Source organism: Zonotrichia albicollis, chromosome 9, assembly GCF_047830755.1.
Source record: "Zonotrichia albicollis isolate bZonAlb1 chromosome 9, bZonAlb1.hap1, whole genome shotgun sequence".
Taxonomy (NCBI): domain Eukaryota; kingdom Metazoa; phylum Chordata; class Aves; order Passeriformes; family Passerellidae; genus Zonotrichia; species Zonotrichia albicollis.
In genome coordinates this window covers 23,177,840-23,187,572 of record NC_133827.1, presented here as the reverse complement: position 1 = coordinate 23,187,572, position 9,733 = coordinate 23,177,840, and the positions used below count along the sequence as shown (strand labels likewise).

General features: G+C 70.5%; 24 non-coding genes and 2 pseudogenes across 24 annotated transcripts; all 26 read left to right on the top strand.

Moving 5' to 3' along the window:
* Nucleotides 1–165: 165 nt before the first annotated feature.
* On the top strand, nucleotides 166–284 carry LOC141730286 (5S ribosomal RNA). The gene has a single exon (XR_012581760.1). It is a non-coding gene; the product is annotated as a 5S ribosomal RNA (ribosomal RNA).
* A 259-nt stretch (nucleotides 285–543) lies between these two features.
* LOC141730305 (5S ribosomal RNA) lies at nucleotides 544–662 on the top strand. The gene has a single exon (XR_012581780.1). It is a non-coding gene; the product is annotated as a 5S ribosomal RNA (ribosomal RNA).
* A 259-nt stretch (nucleotides 663–921) lies between these two features.
* LOC141730285 (5S ribosomal RNA) lies at nucleotides 922–1,040 on the top strand. Its single transcript, XR_012581759.1, has one exon. It is a non-coding gene; the product is annotated as a 5S ribosomal RNA (ribosomal RNA).
* Nucleotides 1,041–1,299: 259 nt separating this feature from the next.
* LOC141730284 (5S ribosomal RNA) lies at nucleotides 1,300–1,418 on the top strand. The gene has a single exon (XR_012581758.1). It is a non-coding gene; the product is annotated as a 5S ribosomal RNA (ribosomal RNA).
* A 259-nt stretch (nucleotides 1,419–1,677) lies between these two features.
* On the top strand, nucleotides 1,678–1,796 carry LOC141730283 (5S ribosomal RNA). Its single transcript, XR_012581757.1, has one exon. It is a non-coding gene; the product is annotated as a 5S ribosomal RNA (ribosomal RNA).
* Nucleotides 1,797–2,055: 259 nt separating this feature from the next.
* Nucleotides 2,056–2,174, top strand: LOC141730282 (5S ribosomal RNA). The gene has a single exon (XR_012581756.1). It is a non-coding gene; the product is annotated as a 5S ribosomal RNA (ribosomal RNA).
* A 259-nt stretch (nucleotides 2,175–2,433) lies between these two features.
* On the top strand, nucleotides 2,434–2,552 carry LOC141730304 (5S ribosomal RNA). Its single transcript, XR_012581779.1, has one exon. It is a non-coding gene; the product is annotated as a 5S ribosomal RNA (ribosomal RNA).
* Nucleotides 2,553–2,811: 259 nt separating this feature from the next.
* Nucleotides 2,812–2,930, top strand: LOC141730281 (5S ribosomal RNA). Its single transcript, XR_012581755.1, has one exon. It is a non-coding gene; the product is annotated as a 5S ribosomal RNA (ribosomal RNA).
* Nucleotides 2,931–3,189: 259 nt separating this feature from the next.
* LOC141730280 (5S ribosomal RNA) lies at nucleotides 3,190–3,308 on the top strand. Its single transcript, XR_012581754.1, has one exon. It is a non-coding gene; the product is annotated as a 5S ribosomal RNA (ribosomal RNA).
* A 259-nt stretch (nucleotides 3,309–3,567) lies between these two features.
* LOC141730315 (5S ribosomal RNA) lies at nucleotides 3,568–3,694 on the top strand (annotated as a pseudogene).
* Nucleotides 3,695–3,953: 259 nt separating this feature from the next.
* Nucleotides 3,954–4,072, top strand: LOC141730279 (5S ribosomal RNA). Its single transcript, XR_012581753.1, has one exon. It is a non-coding gene; the product is annotated as a 5S ribosomal RNA (ribosomal RNA).
* Nucleotides 4,073–4,301: 229 nt separating this feature from the next.
* Nucleotides 4,302–4,420, top strand: LOC141730278 (5S ribosomal RNA). Its single transcript, XR_012581752.1, has one exon. It is a non-coding gene; the product is annotated as a 5S ribosomal RNA (ribosomal RNA).
* A 259-nt stretch (nucleotides 4,421–4,679) lies between these two features.
* LOC141730277 (5S ribosomal RNA) lies at nucleotides 4,680–4,798 on the top strand. Its single transcript, XR_012581751.1, has one exon. It is a non-coding gene; the product is annotated as a 5S ribosomal RNA (ribosomal RNA).
* Nucleotides 4,799–5,057: 259 nt separating this feature from the next.
* LOC141730275 (5S ribosomal RNA) lies at nucleotides 5,058–5,176 on the top strand. The gene has a single exon (XR_012581749.1). It is a non-coding gene; the product is annotated as a 5S ribosomal RNA (ribosomal RNA).
* Nucleotides 5,177–5,435: 259 nt separating this feature from the next.
* Nucleotides 5,436–5,554, top strand: LOC141730274 (5S ribosomal RNA). Its single transcript, XR_012581748.1, has one exon. It is a non-coding gene; the product is annotated as a 5S ribosomal RNA (ribosomal RNA).
* A 259-nt stretch (nucleotides 5,555–5,813) lies between these two features.
* On the top strand, nucleotides 5,814–5,932 carry LOC141730273 (5S ribosomal RNA). Its single transcript, XR_012581747.1, has one exon. It is a non-coding gene; the product is annotated as a 5S ribosomal RNA (ribosomal RNA).
* A 229-nt stretch (nucleotides 5,933–6,161) lies between these two features.
* On the top strand, nucleotides 6,162–6,280 carry LOC141730272 (5S ribosomal RNA). The gene has a single exon (XR_012581746.1). It is a non-coding gene; the product is annotated as a 5S ribosomal RNA (ribosomal RNA).
* A 259-nt stretch (nucleotides 6,281–6,539) lies between these two features.
* Nucleotides 6,540–6,658, top strand: LOC141730271 (5S ribosomal RNA). Its single transcript, XR_012581745.1, has one exon. It is a non-coding gene; the product is annotated as a 5S ribosomal RNA (ribosomal RNA).
* A 259-nt stretch (nucleotides 6,659–6,917) lies between these two features.
* Nucleotides 6,918–7,044, top strand: LOC141730314 (5S ribosomal RNA; annotated as a pseudogene).
* Nucleotides 7,045–7,303: 259 nt separating this feature from the next.
* Nucleotides 7,304–7,422, top strand: LOC141730270 (5S ribosomal RNA). Its single transcript, XR_012581744.1, has one exon. It is a non-coding gene; the product is annotated as a 5S ribosomal RNA (ribosomal RNA).
* Nucleotides 7,423–7,681: 259 nt separating this feature from the next.
* On the top strand, nucleotides 7,682–7,800 carry LOC141730302 (5S ribosomal RNA). The gene has a single exon (XR_012581778.1). It is a non-coding gene; the product is annotated as a 5S ribosomal RNA (ribosomal RNA).
* Nucleotides 7,801–8,059: 259 nt separating this feature from the next.
* LOC141730269 (5S ribosomal RNA) lies at nucleotides 8,060–8,178 on the top strand. The gene has a single exon (XR_012581743.1). It is a non-coding gene; the product is annotated as a 5S ribosomal RNA (ribosomal RNA).
* A 259-nt stretch (nucleotides 8,179–8,437) lies between these two features.
* LOC141730268 (5S ribosomal RNA) lies at nucleotides 8,438–8,556 on the top strand. The gene has a single exon (XR_012581742.1). It is a non-coding gene; the product is annotated as a 5S ribosomal RNA (ribosomal RNA).
* A 259-nt stretch (nucleotides 8,557–8,815) lies between these two features.
* LOC141730267 (5S ribosomal RNA) lies at nucleotides 8,816–8,934 on the top strand. Its single transcript, XR_012581741.1, has one exon. It is a non-coding gene; the product is annotated as a 5S ribosomal RNA (ribosomal RNA).
* A 259-nt stretch (nucleotides 8,935–9,193) lies between these two features.
* On the top strand, nucleotides 9,194–9,312 carry LOC141730266 (5S ribosomal RNA). Its single transcript, XR_012581740.1, has one exon. It is a non-coding gene; the product is annotated as a 5S ribosomal RNA (ribosomal RNA).
* Nucleotides 9,313–9,571: 259 nt separating this feature from the next.
* On the top strand, nucleotides 9,572–9,690 carry LOC141730264 (5S ribosomal RNA). Its single transcript, XR_012581738.1, has one exon. It is a non-coding gene; the product is annotated as a 5S ribosomal RNA (ribosomal RNA).
* The last annotated feature ends 43 nt before the right edge of the window (nucleotides 9,691–9,733 follow it).

Here is a 9,733-nt window from a genome sequence, read left to right as displayed (position 1 = left end):
GTGCGGCTTGTGGCCTTGGGGGGCGCGGGGTGGCCCGGGCGGCGTGTGCAGGGTCCGGCGTGGGCCTGTGTGGCGGAGAGGTGGCGGTGGTGCCCGGTGCGGCGTCGGCGTGTGCCGGGAGGCCGGTGCCGGGTGCTCGAGGGCGCTGCGGAGGGGCCGGTGGGTGCCTACGGCCATACCACCCTGAGAACGCCCGATCTCGTCTGATCTCGGAAGCTAAGCAGGGTCGGGCCCGGTTAGTACTTGGATGGGAGACCGCCTGGGAATACCGGGTGCTGTAGGCATCTCTTTTGGCGCCTTTGGTGCCCGGGCGGTCTCTCGTTTTGCCTGGGCAGCCGAGGCCAGGGCCTGCAGGGAGGGGGCAGGTGTGCTTTTGGGGTGCGGCTTGTGGCCTTGGGGGGCGCGGGGTGGCCCGGGCGGCGTGTGCAGGGTCCGGCGGGGGCCTGTGTGGCGGAGAGGTGGCGGTGGTGCCCGGTGCGGCGTCGGCGTGTGGCGGGAGGCCGGTGCCGGGTGCTCGAGAGCGCTGCGGAGGGGCCGGTGGGTGCCTACGGCCATACCACCCTGAGAACGCCTGATCTCGTCTGATCTCGGAAGCTAAGCAGGGTCGGGCCCGGTTAGTACTTGGATGGGAGACCGCCTGGGAATACCGGGTGCTGTAGGCATCTCTTTTGGCGCCTTTGGTGCCAGGGCGGTCTCTCGTTTTGCCTGGGCAGCCGAGGCCAGGGCCTGCAGGGAGGGGGCAGGTGTGCTTTTGGGGTGCGGCTTGTGGCCTTGGGGGGCGCGGGGTGGCCCGGGCGGCGTGTGCAGGGTCCGGCGTGGGCCTGTGTGGCGGAGAGGTGGCGGTGGTGCCCGGTGCGGCGTCGGCGTGTGCCGGGAGGCCGGTGCCGGGTGCTCGAGAGCGCTGCGGAGGGGCCGGTGGGTGCCTACGGCCATACCACCCTGAGAACGCCCGATCTCGTCTGATCTCGGAAGCTAAGCAGGGTCGGGCCCGGTTAGTACTTGGATGGGAGACCGCCTGGGAATACCGGGTGCTGTAGGCATCTCTTTTGGCGCCTTTGGTGCCCGGGCGGTCTCTCGTTTTGCCTGGGCAGCCGAGGCCAGGGCCTGCAGGGAGGGGGCAGGTGTGCTTTTGGGGAGCGGCTTGTGGCCTTGGGGGGCGCGGGGTGGCCCGGGCGGCGTGTGCAGGGTCCGGCGGGGGCCTGTGTGGTGGAGAGGTGGCGGTGGTGCCCGGTGCGGCGTCGGCGTGTGCCGGGAGGCCGGTGCCGGGTGCTCGAGAGCGCTGCGGAGGGGCCGGTGGGTGCCTACGGCCATACCACCCTGAGAACGCCCGATCTCGTCTGATCTCGGAAGCTAAGCAGGGTCGGGCCCGGTTAGTACTTGGATGGGAGACCGCCTGGGAATACCGGGTGCTGTAGGCATCTCTTTTGGCGCCTTTGGTGCCCGGGCGGTCTCTCGTTTTGCCTGGGCAGCCGAGGCCAGGGCCTGCAGGGAGGGGGCAGGTGTGCTTTTGGGGTGCGGCTTGTGGCCTTGGGGGGCGCGGGGTGGCCCGGGCGGCGTGTGCAGGGTCCGGCGTGGGCCTGTGTGGCGGAGAGGTGGCGGTGGTGCCCGGTGCGGCGTCGGCGTGTGCCGGGAGGCCGGTGCCGGGTGCTCGAGAGCGCTGCGGAGGGGCCGGTGGGTGCCTACGGCCATACCACCCTGAGAACGCCCGATCTCGTCTGATCTCGGAAGCTAAGCAGGGTCGGGCCCGGTTAGTACTTGGATGGGAGACCGCCTGGGAATACCGGGTGCTGTAGGCATCTCTTTTGGCGCCTTTGGTGCCCGGGCGGTCTCTCGTTTTGCCTGGGCAGCCGAGGCCAGGGCCTGCAGGGAGGGGGCAGGTGTGCTTTTGGGGTGCGGCTTGTGGCCTTGGGGGGCGCGGGGTGGCCCGGGCGGCGTGTGCAGGGTCCGGCGTGGGCCTGTGTGGCGGAGAGGTGGCGGTGGTGCCCGGTGCGGCGTCGGCGTGTGCCGGGAGGCCGGTGCCGGGTGCTCGAGGGCGCTGCGGAGGGGCCGGTGGGTGCCTACGGCCATACCACCCTGAGAACGCCCGATCTCGTCTGATCTCGGAAGCTAAGCAGGGTCGGGCCCGGTTAGTACTTGGATGGGAGACCGCCTGGGAATACCGGGTGCTGTAGGCATCTCTTTTGGCGCCTTTGGTGCCCGGGCGGTCTCTCGTTTTGCCTGGGCAGCCGAGGCCAGGGCCTGCAGGGAGGGGGCAGGTGTGCTTTTGGGGTGCGGCTTGTGGCCTTGGGGGGCGCGGGGTGGCCCGGGCGGCGTGTGCAGGGTCCGGCGGGGGCCTGTGTGGCGGAGAGGTGGCGGTGGTGCCCGGTGCGGCGTCGGCGTGTGGCGGGAGGCCGGTGCCGGGTGCTCGAGAGCGCTGCGGAGGGGCCGGTGGGTGCCTACGGCCATACCACCCTGAGAACGCCTGATCTCGTCTGATCTCGGAAGCTAAGCAGGGTCGGGCCCGGTTAGTACTTGGATGGGAGACCGCCTGGGAATACCGGGTGCTGTAGGCATCTCTTTTGGCGCCTTTGGTGCCAGGGCGGTCTCTCGTTTTGCCTGGGCAGCCGAGGCCAGGGCCTGCAGGGAGGGGGCAGGTGTGCTTTTGGGGTGCGGCTTGTGGCCTTGGGGGGCGCGGGGTGGCCCGGGCGGCGTGTGCAGGGTCCGGCGTGGGCCTGTGTGGCGGAGAGGTGGCGGTGGTGCCCGGTGCGGCGTCGGCGTGTGCCGGGAGGCCGGTGCCGGGTGCTCGAGAGCGCTGCGGAGGGGCCGGTGGGTGCCTACGGCCATACCACCCTGAGAACGCCCGATCTCGTCTGATCTCGGAAGCTAAGCAGGGTCGGGCCCGGTTAGTACTTGGATGGGAGACCGCCTGGGAATACCGGGTGCTGTAGGCATCTCTTTTGGCGCCTTTGGTGCCCGGGCGGTCTCTCGTTTTGCCTGGGCAGCCGAGGCCAGGGCCTGCAGGGAGGGGGCAGGTGTGCTTTTGGGGAGCGGCTTGTGGCCTTGGGGGGCGCGGGGTGGCCCGGGCGGCGTGTGCAGGGTCCGGCGGGGGCCTGTGTGGTGGAGAGGTGGCGGTGGTGCCCGGTGCGGCGTCGGCGTGTGCCGGGAGGCCGGTGCCGGGTGCTCGAGAGCGCTGCGGAGGGGCCGGTGGGTGCCTACGGCCATACCACCCTGAGAACGCCCGATCTCGTCTGATCTCGGAAGCTAAGCAGGGTCGGGCCCGGTTAGTACTTGGATGGGAGACCGCCTGGGAATACCGGGTGCTGTAGGCATCTCTTTTGGCGCCTTTGGTGCCCGGGCGGTCTCTCGTTTTGCCTGGGCAGCCGAGGCCAGGGCCTGCAGGGAGGGGGCAGGTGTGCTTTTGGGGTGCGGCTTGTGGCCTTGGGGGGCGCGGGGTGGCCCGGGCGGCGTGTGCAGGGTCCGGCGTGGGCCTGTGTGGCGGAGAGGTGGCGGTGGTGCCCGGTGCGGCGTCGGCGTGTGCCGGGAGGCCGGTGCCGGGTGCTCGAGAGCGCTGCGGAGGGGCCGGTGGGTGCCTACGGCCATACCACCCTGAGAACGCCCGATCTCGTCTGATCTCGGAAGCTAAGCAGGGTCGGGCCCGGTTAGTACTTGGATACTTGGATGGGAGACCGCCTGGGAATACCGGGTGCTGTAGGCATCTCTTTTGGCGCCTTTGGTGCCCGGGCGGTCTCTCGTTTTGCCTGGGCAGCGGAGGCCAGGGCCTGCAGGGAGGGGGCAGGTGTGCTTTTGGGGTGCGGCTTGTGGCCTTGGGGGGCGCGGGGTGGCCCGGGCGGCGTGTGCAGGGTCCGGCGTGGGCCTGTGTGGCGGAGAGGTGGCGGTGGTGCCCGGTGCGGCGTCGGCGTGTGCCGGGAGGCCGGTGCCGGGTGCTCGAGAGCGCTGCGGAGGGGCCGGTGGGTGCCTACGGCCATACCACCCTGAGAACGCCCGATCTCGTCTGATCTCGGAAGCTAAGCAGGGTCGGGCCCGGTTAGTACTTGGATGGGAGACCGCCTGGGAATACCGGGTGCTGTAGGCATCTCTTTTGGCGCCTTTGGTGCCCGGGCGGTCTCTCGTTTTGCCTGGGCAGCCGAGGCCAGGGCCTGCAGGGAGGGGGCAGGTGTGCTTTTGGGGTGCGGCTTGTGGCCTTGGGGGGCGCGGGGTGGGCCTGTGTGGCGGAGAGGTGGCGGTGGTGCCCGGTGCGTTGTCGGCGTGTGCCGGGAGGCCGGTGCCGGGTGCTCGAGAGCGCTGCGGAGGGGCCAGTGGGTGCCTACGGCCATACCACCCTGAGAACGCCCGATCTCGTCTGATCTCGGAAGCTAAGCAGGGTCGGGCCCGGTTAGTACTTGGATGGGAGACCGCCTGGGAATACCGGGTGCTGTAGGCATCTCTTTTGGCGCCTTTGGTGCCCGGGCGGTCTCTCGTTTTGCCTGGGCAGCCGAGGCCAGGGCCTGCAGGGAGGGGGCAGGTGTGCTTTTGGGGTGCGGCTTGTGGCCTTGGGGGGCGCGGGGTGGCCCGGGCGGCGTGTGCAGGGTCCGGCGTGGGCCTGTGTGGCGGAGAGGTGGCGGTGGTGCCCGGTGCGGCGTCGGCGTGTGCCGGGAGGCCGGTGCCGGGTGCTCGAGAGCGCTGCGGAGGGGCCGGTGGGTGCCTACGGCCATACCACCCTGAGAACGCCCGATCTCGTCTGATCTCGGAAGCTAAGCAGGGTCGGGCCCGGTTAGTACTTGGATGGGAGACCGCCTGGGAATACCGGGTGCTGTAGGCATCTCTTTTGGCGCCTTTGGTGCCCGGGCGGTCTCTCGTTTTGCCTGGGCAGCCGAGGCCAGGGCCTGCAGGGAGGGGGCAGGTGTGCTTTTGGGGAGCGGCTTGTGGCCTTGGGGGGCGCGGGGTGGCCCGGGCGGCGTGTGCAGGGTCCGGCGGGGGCCTGTGTGGCGGAGAGGTGGCGGTGGTGCCCGGTGCGGCGTCGGCGTGTGCCGGGAGGCCGGTGCCGGGTGCTCGAGAGCGCTGCGGAGGGGCCGGTGGGTGCCTACGGCCATACCACCCTGAGAACGCCCGATCTCGTCTGATCTCGGAAGCTAAGCAGGGTCGGGCCCGGTTAGTACTTGGATGGGAGACCGCCTGGGAATACCGGGTGCTGTAGGCATCTCTTTTGGCGCCTTTGGTGCCCGGGCGGTCTCTCGTTTTGCCTGGGCAGCCGAGGCCAGGGCCTGCAGGGAGGGGGCAGGTGTGCTTTTGGGGTGCGGCTTGTGGCCTTGGGGGGCGCGGGGTGGCCCGGGCGGCGTGTGCAGGGTCCGGCGTGGGCCTGTGTGGCGGAGAGGTGGCGGTGGTGCCCGGTGCGGCGTCGGCGTGTGCCGGGAGGCCGGTGCCGGGTGCTCGAGAGCGCTGCGGAGGGGCCGGTGGGTGCCTACGGCCATACCACCCTGAGAACGCCCGATCTCGTCTGATCTCGGAAGCTAAGCAGGGTCGGGCCCGGTTAGTACTTGGATGGGAGACCGCCTGGGAATACCGGGTGCTGTAGGCATCTCTTTTGGCGCCTTTGGTGCCCGGGCGGTCTCTCGTTTTGCCTGGGCAGCCGAGGCCAGGGCCTGCAGGGAGGGGGCAGGTGTGCTTTTGGGGAGCGGCTTGTGGCCTTGGGGGGCGCGGGGTGGCCCGGGCGGCGTGTGCAGGGTCCGGCGGGGGCCTGTGTGGCGGAGAGGTGGCGGTGGTGCCCGGTGCGGCGTCGGCGTGTGCCGGGAGGCCGGTGCCGGGTGCTCGAGAGCGCTGCGGAGGGGCCGGTGGGTGCCTACGGCCATACCACCCTGAGAACGCCCGATCTCGTCTGATCTCGGAAGCTAAGCAGGGTCGGGCCCGGTTAGTACTTGGATGGGAGACCGCCTGGGAATACCGGGTGCTGTAGGCATCTCTTTTGGCGCCTTTGGTGCCCGGGCGGTCTCTCGTTTTGCCTGGGCAGCCGAGGCCAGGGCCTGCAGGGAGGGGGCAGGTGTGCTTTTGGGGTGCGGCTTGTGGCCTTGGGGGGCGCGGGGTGGGCCTGTGTGGCGGAGAGGTGGCGGTGGTGCCCGGTGCGGCGTCGGCGTGTGCCGGGAGGCCGGTGCCGGGTGCTCGAGAGCGCTGCGGAGGGGCCGGTGGGTGCCTACGGCCATACCACCCTGAGAACGCCCGATCTCGTCTGATCTCGGAAGCTAAGCAGGGTCGGGCCCGGTTAGTACTTGGATGGGAGACCGCCTGGGAATACCGGGTGCTGTAGGCATCTCTTTTGGCGCCTTTGGTGCCCGGGCGGTCTCTCGTTTTGCCTGGGCAGCCGAGGCCAGGGCCTGCAGGGAGGGGGCAGGTGTGCTTTTGGGGTGCGGCTTGTGGCCTTGGGGGGCGCCGGGTGGCCCGGGCGGCGTGTGCAGGGTCCAGCGTGGGCCTGTGTGGCGGAGAGGTGGCGGTGGTGCCCGGTGCGGCGTCGGCGTGTGCCGGGAGGCCGGTGCCGGGTGCTCGAGAGCGCTGCGGAGGGGCCGGTGGGTGCCTACGGCCATACCACCCTGAGAACGCCCGATCTCGTCTGATCTCGGAAGCTAAGCAGGGTCGGGCCCGGTTAGTACTTGGATGGGAGACCGCCTGGGAATACCGGGTGCTGTAGGCATCTCTTTTGGCGCCTTTGGTGCCCGGGCGGTCTCTCGTTTTGCCTGGGCAGCCGAGGCCAGGGCCTGCAGGGAGGGGGCAGGTGTGCTTTTGGGGTGCGGCTTGTGGCCTTGGGGGGCGCGGGGTGGCCCGGGCGGCGTGTGCAGGGTCCGGCGTGGGCCTGTGTGGCGGAGAGGTGGCGGTGGTGCCCGGTGCGGCGTCGGCGTGTGCCGGGAGGCCGGTGCCGGGTGCTCGAGAGCGCTGCGGAGGGGCCGGTGGGTGCCTACGGCCATACCACCCTGAGAACGCCCGATCTCGTCTGATCTCGGAAGCTAAGCAGGGTCGGGCCCGGTTAGTACTTGGATACTTGGATGGGAGACCGCCTGGGAATACCGGGTGCTGTAGGCATCTCTTTTGGCGCCTTTGGTGCCCGGGCGGTCTCTCGTTTTGCCTGGGCAGCCGAGGCCAGGGCCTGCAGGGAGGGGGCAGGTGTGCTTTTGGGGTGCGGCTTGTGGCCTTGGGGGGCGCGGGGTGGCCCGGGCGGCGTGTGCAGGGTCCGGCGTGGGCCTGTGTGGCGGAGAGGTGGCGGTGGTGCCCGGTGCGGCGTCGGCGTGTGCCGGGAGGCCGGTGCCGGGTGCTCGAGAGCGCTGCGGAGGGGCCGGTGGGTGCCTACGGCCATACCACCCTGAGAACGCCCGATCTCGTCTGATCTCGGAAGCTAAGCAGGGTCGGGCCCGGTTAGTACTTGGATGGGAGACCGCCTGGGAATACCGGGTGCTGTAGGCATCTCTTTTGGCGCCTTTGGTGCCCGGGCGGTCTCTCGTTTTGCCTGGGCAGCCGAGGCCAGGGCCTGCAGGGAGGGGGCAGGTGTGCTTTTGGGGTGCGGCTTGTGGCCTTGGGGGGCGCGGGGTGGCCCGGGCGGCGTGTGCAGAGTCCGGCGGGGGCCTGTGTGGCGGAGAGGTGGCGGTGGTGCCCGGTGCGGCGTCGGCGTGTGCCGGGAGGCCGGTGCCGGGTGCTCGAGAGCGCTGCGGAGGGGCCGGTGGGTGCTTACGGCCATACCACCCTGAGAACGCCCGATCTCGTCTGATCTCGGAAGCTAAGCAGGGTCGGGCCCGGTTAGTACTTGGATGGGAGACCGCCTGGGAATACCGGGTGCTGTAGGCATCTCTTTTGGCGCCTTTGGTGCCCGGGCGGTCTCTCGTTTTGCCTGGGCAGCCGAGGCCAGGGCCTGCAGGGAGGGGGCAGGTGTGCTTTTGGGGTGCGGCTTGTGGCCTTGGGGGGCGCGGGGTGGCCCGGGCGGCGTGTTCAGGGTCCGGCGGGGGCCTGTGTGGCGGAGAGGTGGCGGTGGTGCCCGGTGCGGCGTCGGCGTGTGCCGGGAGGCCGGTGCCGGGTGCTCGAGAGCGCTGCGGAGGGGGCGGTGGGTGCCTACGGCCATACCACCCTGAGAACGCCCGATCTCGTCTGATCTCGGAAGCTAAGCAGGGTCGGGCCCGGTTAGTACTTGGATGGGAGACCGCCTGGGAATACCGGGTGCTGTAGGCATCTCTTTTGGCGCCTTTGGTGCCCGGGCGGTCTCTCGTTTTGCCTGGGCAGCCGAGGCCAGGGCCTGCAGGGAGGGGGCAGGTGTGCTTTTGGGGTGCGGCTTGTGGCCTTGGGGGGCGCGGGGTGGCCCGGGCGGCGTGTGCAGGGTCCGGCGGGGGCCTGTGTGGCGGAGAGGTGGCGGTGGTGCCCGGTGCGGCGTCGGCGTGTGCCGGGAGGCCGGTGCCGGGTGCTCGAGAGCGCTGCGGAGGGGGCGGTGGGTGCCTACGGCCATACCACCCTGAGAACGCCCGATCTCGTCTGATCTCGGAAGCTAAGCAGGGTCGGGCCCGGTTAGTACTTGGATGGGAGACCGCCTGGGAATACCGGGTGCTGTAGGCATCTCTTTTGGCGCCTTTGGTGCCCGGGCGGTCTCTCGTTTTGCCTGGGCAGCCGAGGCCAGGGCCTGCAGGGAGGGGGCAGGTGTGCTTTTGGGGTGCGGCTTGTGGCCTTGGGGGGCGCGGGGTGGCCCGGGCGGCGTGTGCAGGGTCCGGCGGGGGCCTATGTGGCGGAGAGGTGGCGGTGGTGCCCGGTGCGGCGTCGGCGTGTGCCGGGAGGCCGGTGCCGGGTGCTCGAGAGCGCTGCGGAGGGGCCGGTGGGTGCCTACGGCCATACCACCCTGAGAACGCCCGATCTCGTCTGATCTCGGAAGCTAAGCAGGGTCGGGCCCGGTTAGTACTTGGATGGGAGACCGCCTGGGAATACCGGGTGCTGTAGGCATCTCTTTTGGCGCCTTTGGTGCCCGGGCGGTCTCTCGTTTTGCCTGGGCAGCCGAGGCCAGGGCCTGCAGGGAGGGGGCAGGTGTGCTTTTGGGGTGCGGCTTGTGGCCTTGGGGGGCGCAGGGTGGCCCGGGCGGCGTGTTCAGGGTCCGGCGGGGGCCTGTGTGGCGGAGAGGTGGCGGTGGTGCCCGGTGCGGCGTCGGCGTGTGCCGGGAGGCCGGTGCCGGGTGCTCGAGAGCGCTGCGGAGGGGCCGGTGGGTGCCTACGGCCATACCACCCTGAGAACGCCCGATCTCGTCTGATCTCGGAAGCTAAGCAGGGTCGGGCCCGGTTAGTACTTGGATGGGAGACCGCCTGGGAATACCGGGTGCTGTAGGCATCTCTTTTGGCGCCTTTGGTGCCAGGGCGGTCTCTCGTTTTGCCTGGGCAGCCGAGGCCAGGGCCTGCAGGGAGGGGGCAGGTGTGCTTTTGGGGTGCGGCTTGTGGCCTTGGGGGGCGCGGGGTGGCCCGGGCGGCGTGTGCAGGGTCCGGCGGGGGCCTGTGTGGCGGAGAGGTGGCGGTGGTGCCCGGTGCGGCGTCGGCGTGTGCCGGGAGGCCGGTGCCGGGTGCTCGAGAGCGCTGCGGAGGGGGCGGTGGGTGCCTACGGCCATACCACCCTGAGAACGCCCGATCTCGTCTGATCTCGGAAGCTAAGCAGGGTCGGGCCCGGTTAGTACTTGGATGGGAGACCGCCTGGGAATACCGGGTGCTGTAGGCATCTCTTTTGGCGCCTTTGGTGCCCGGGCGGTCTCTCGTTTTGC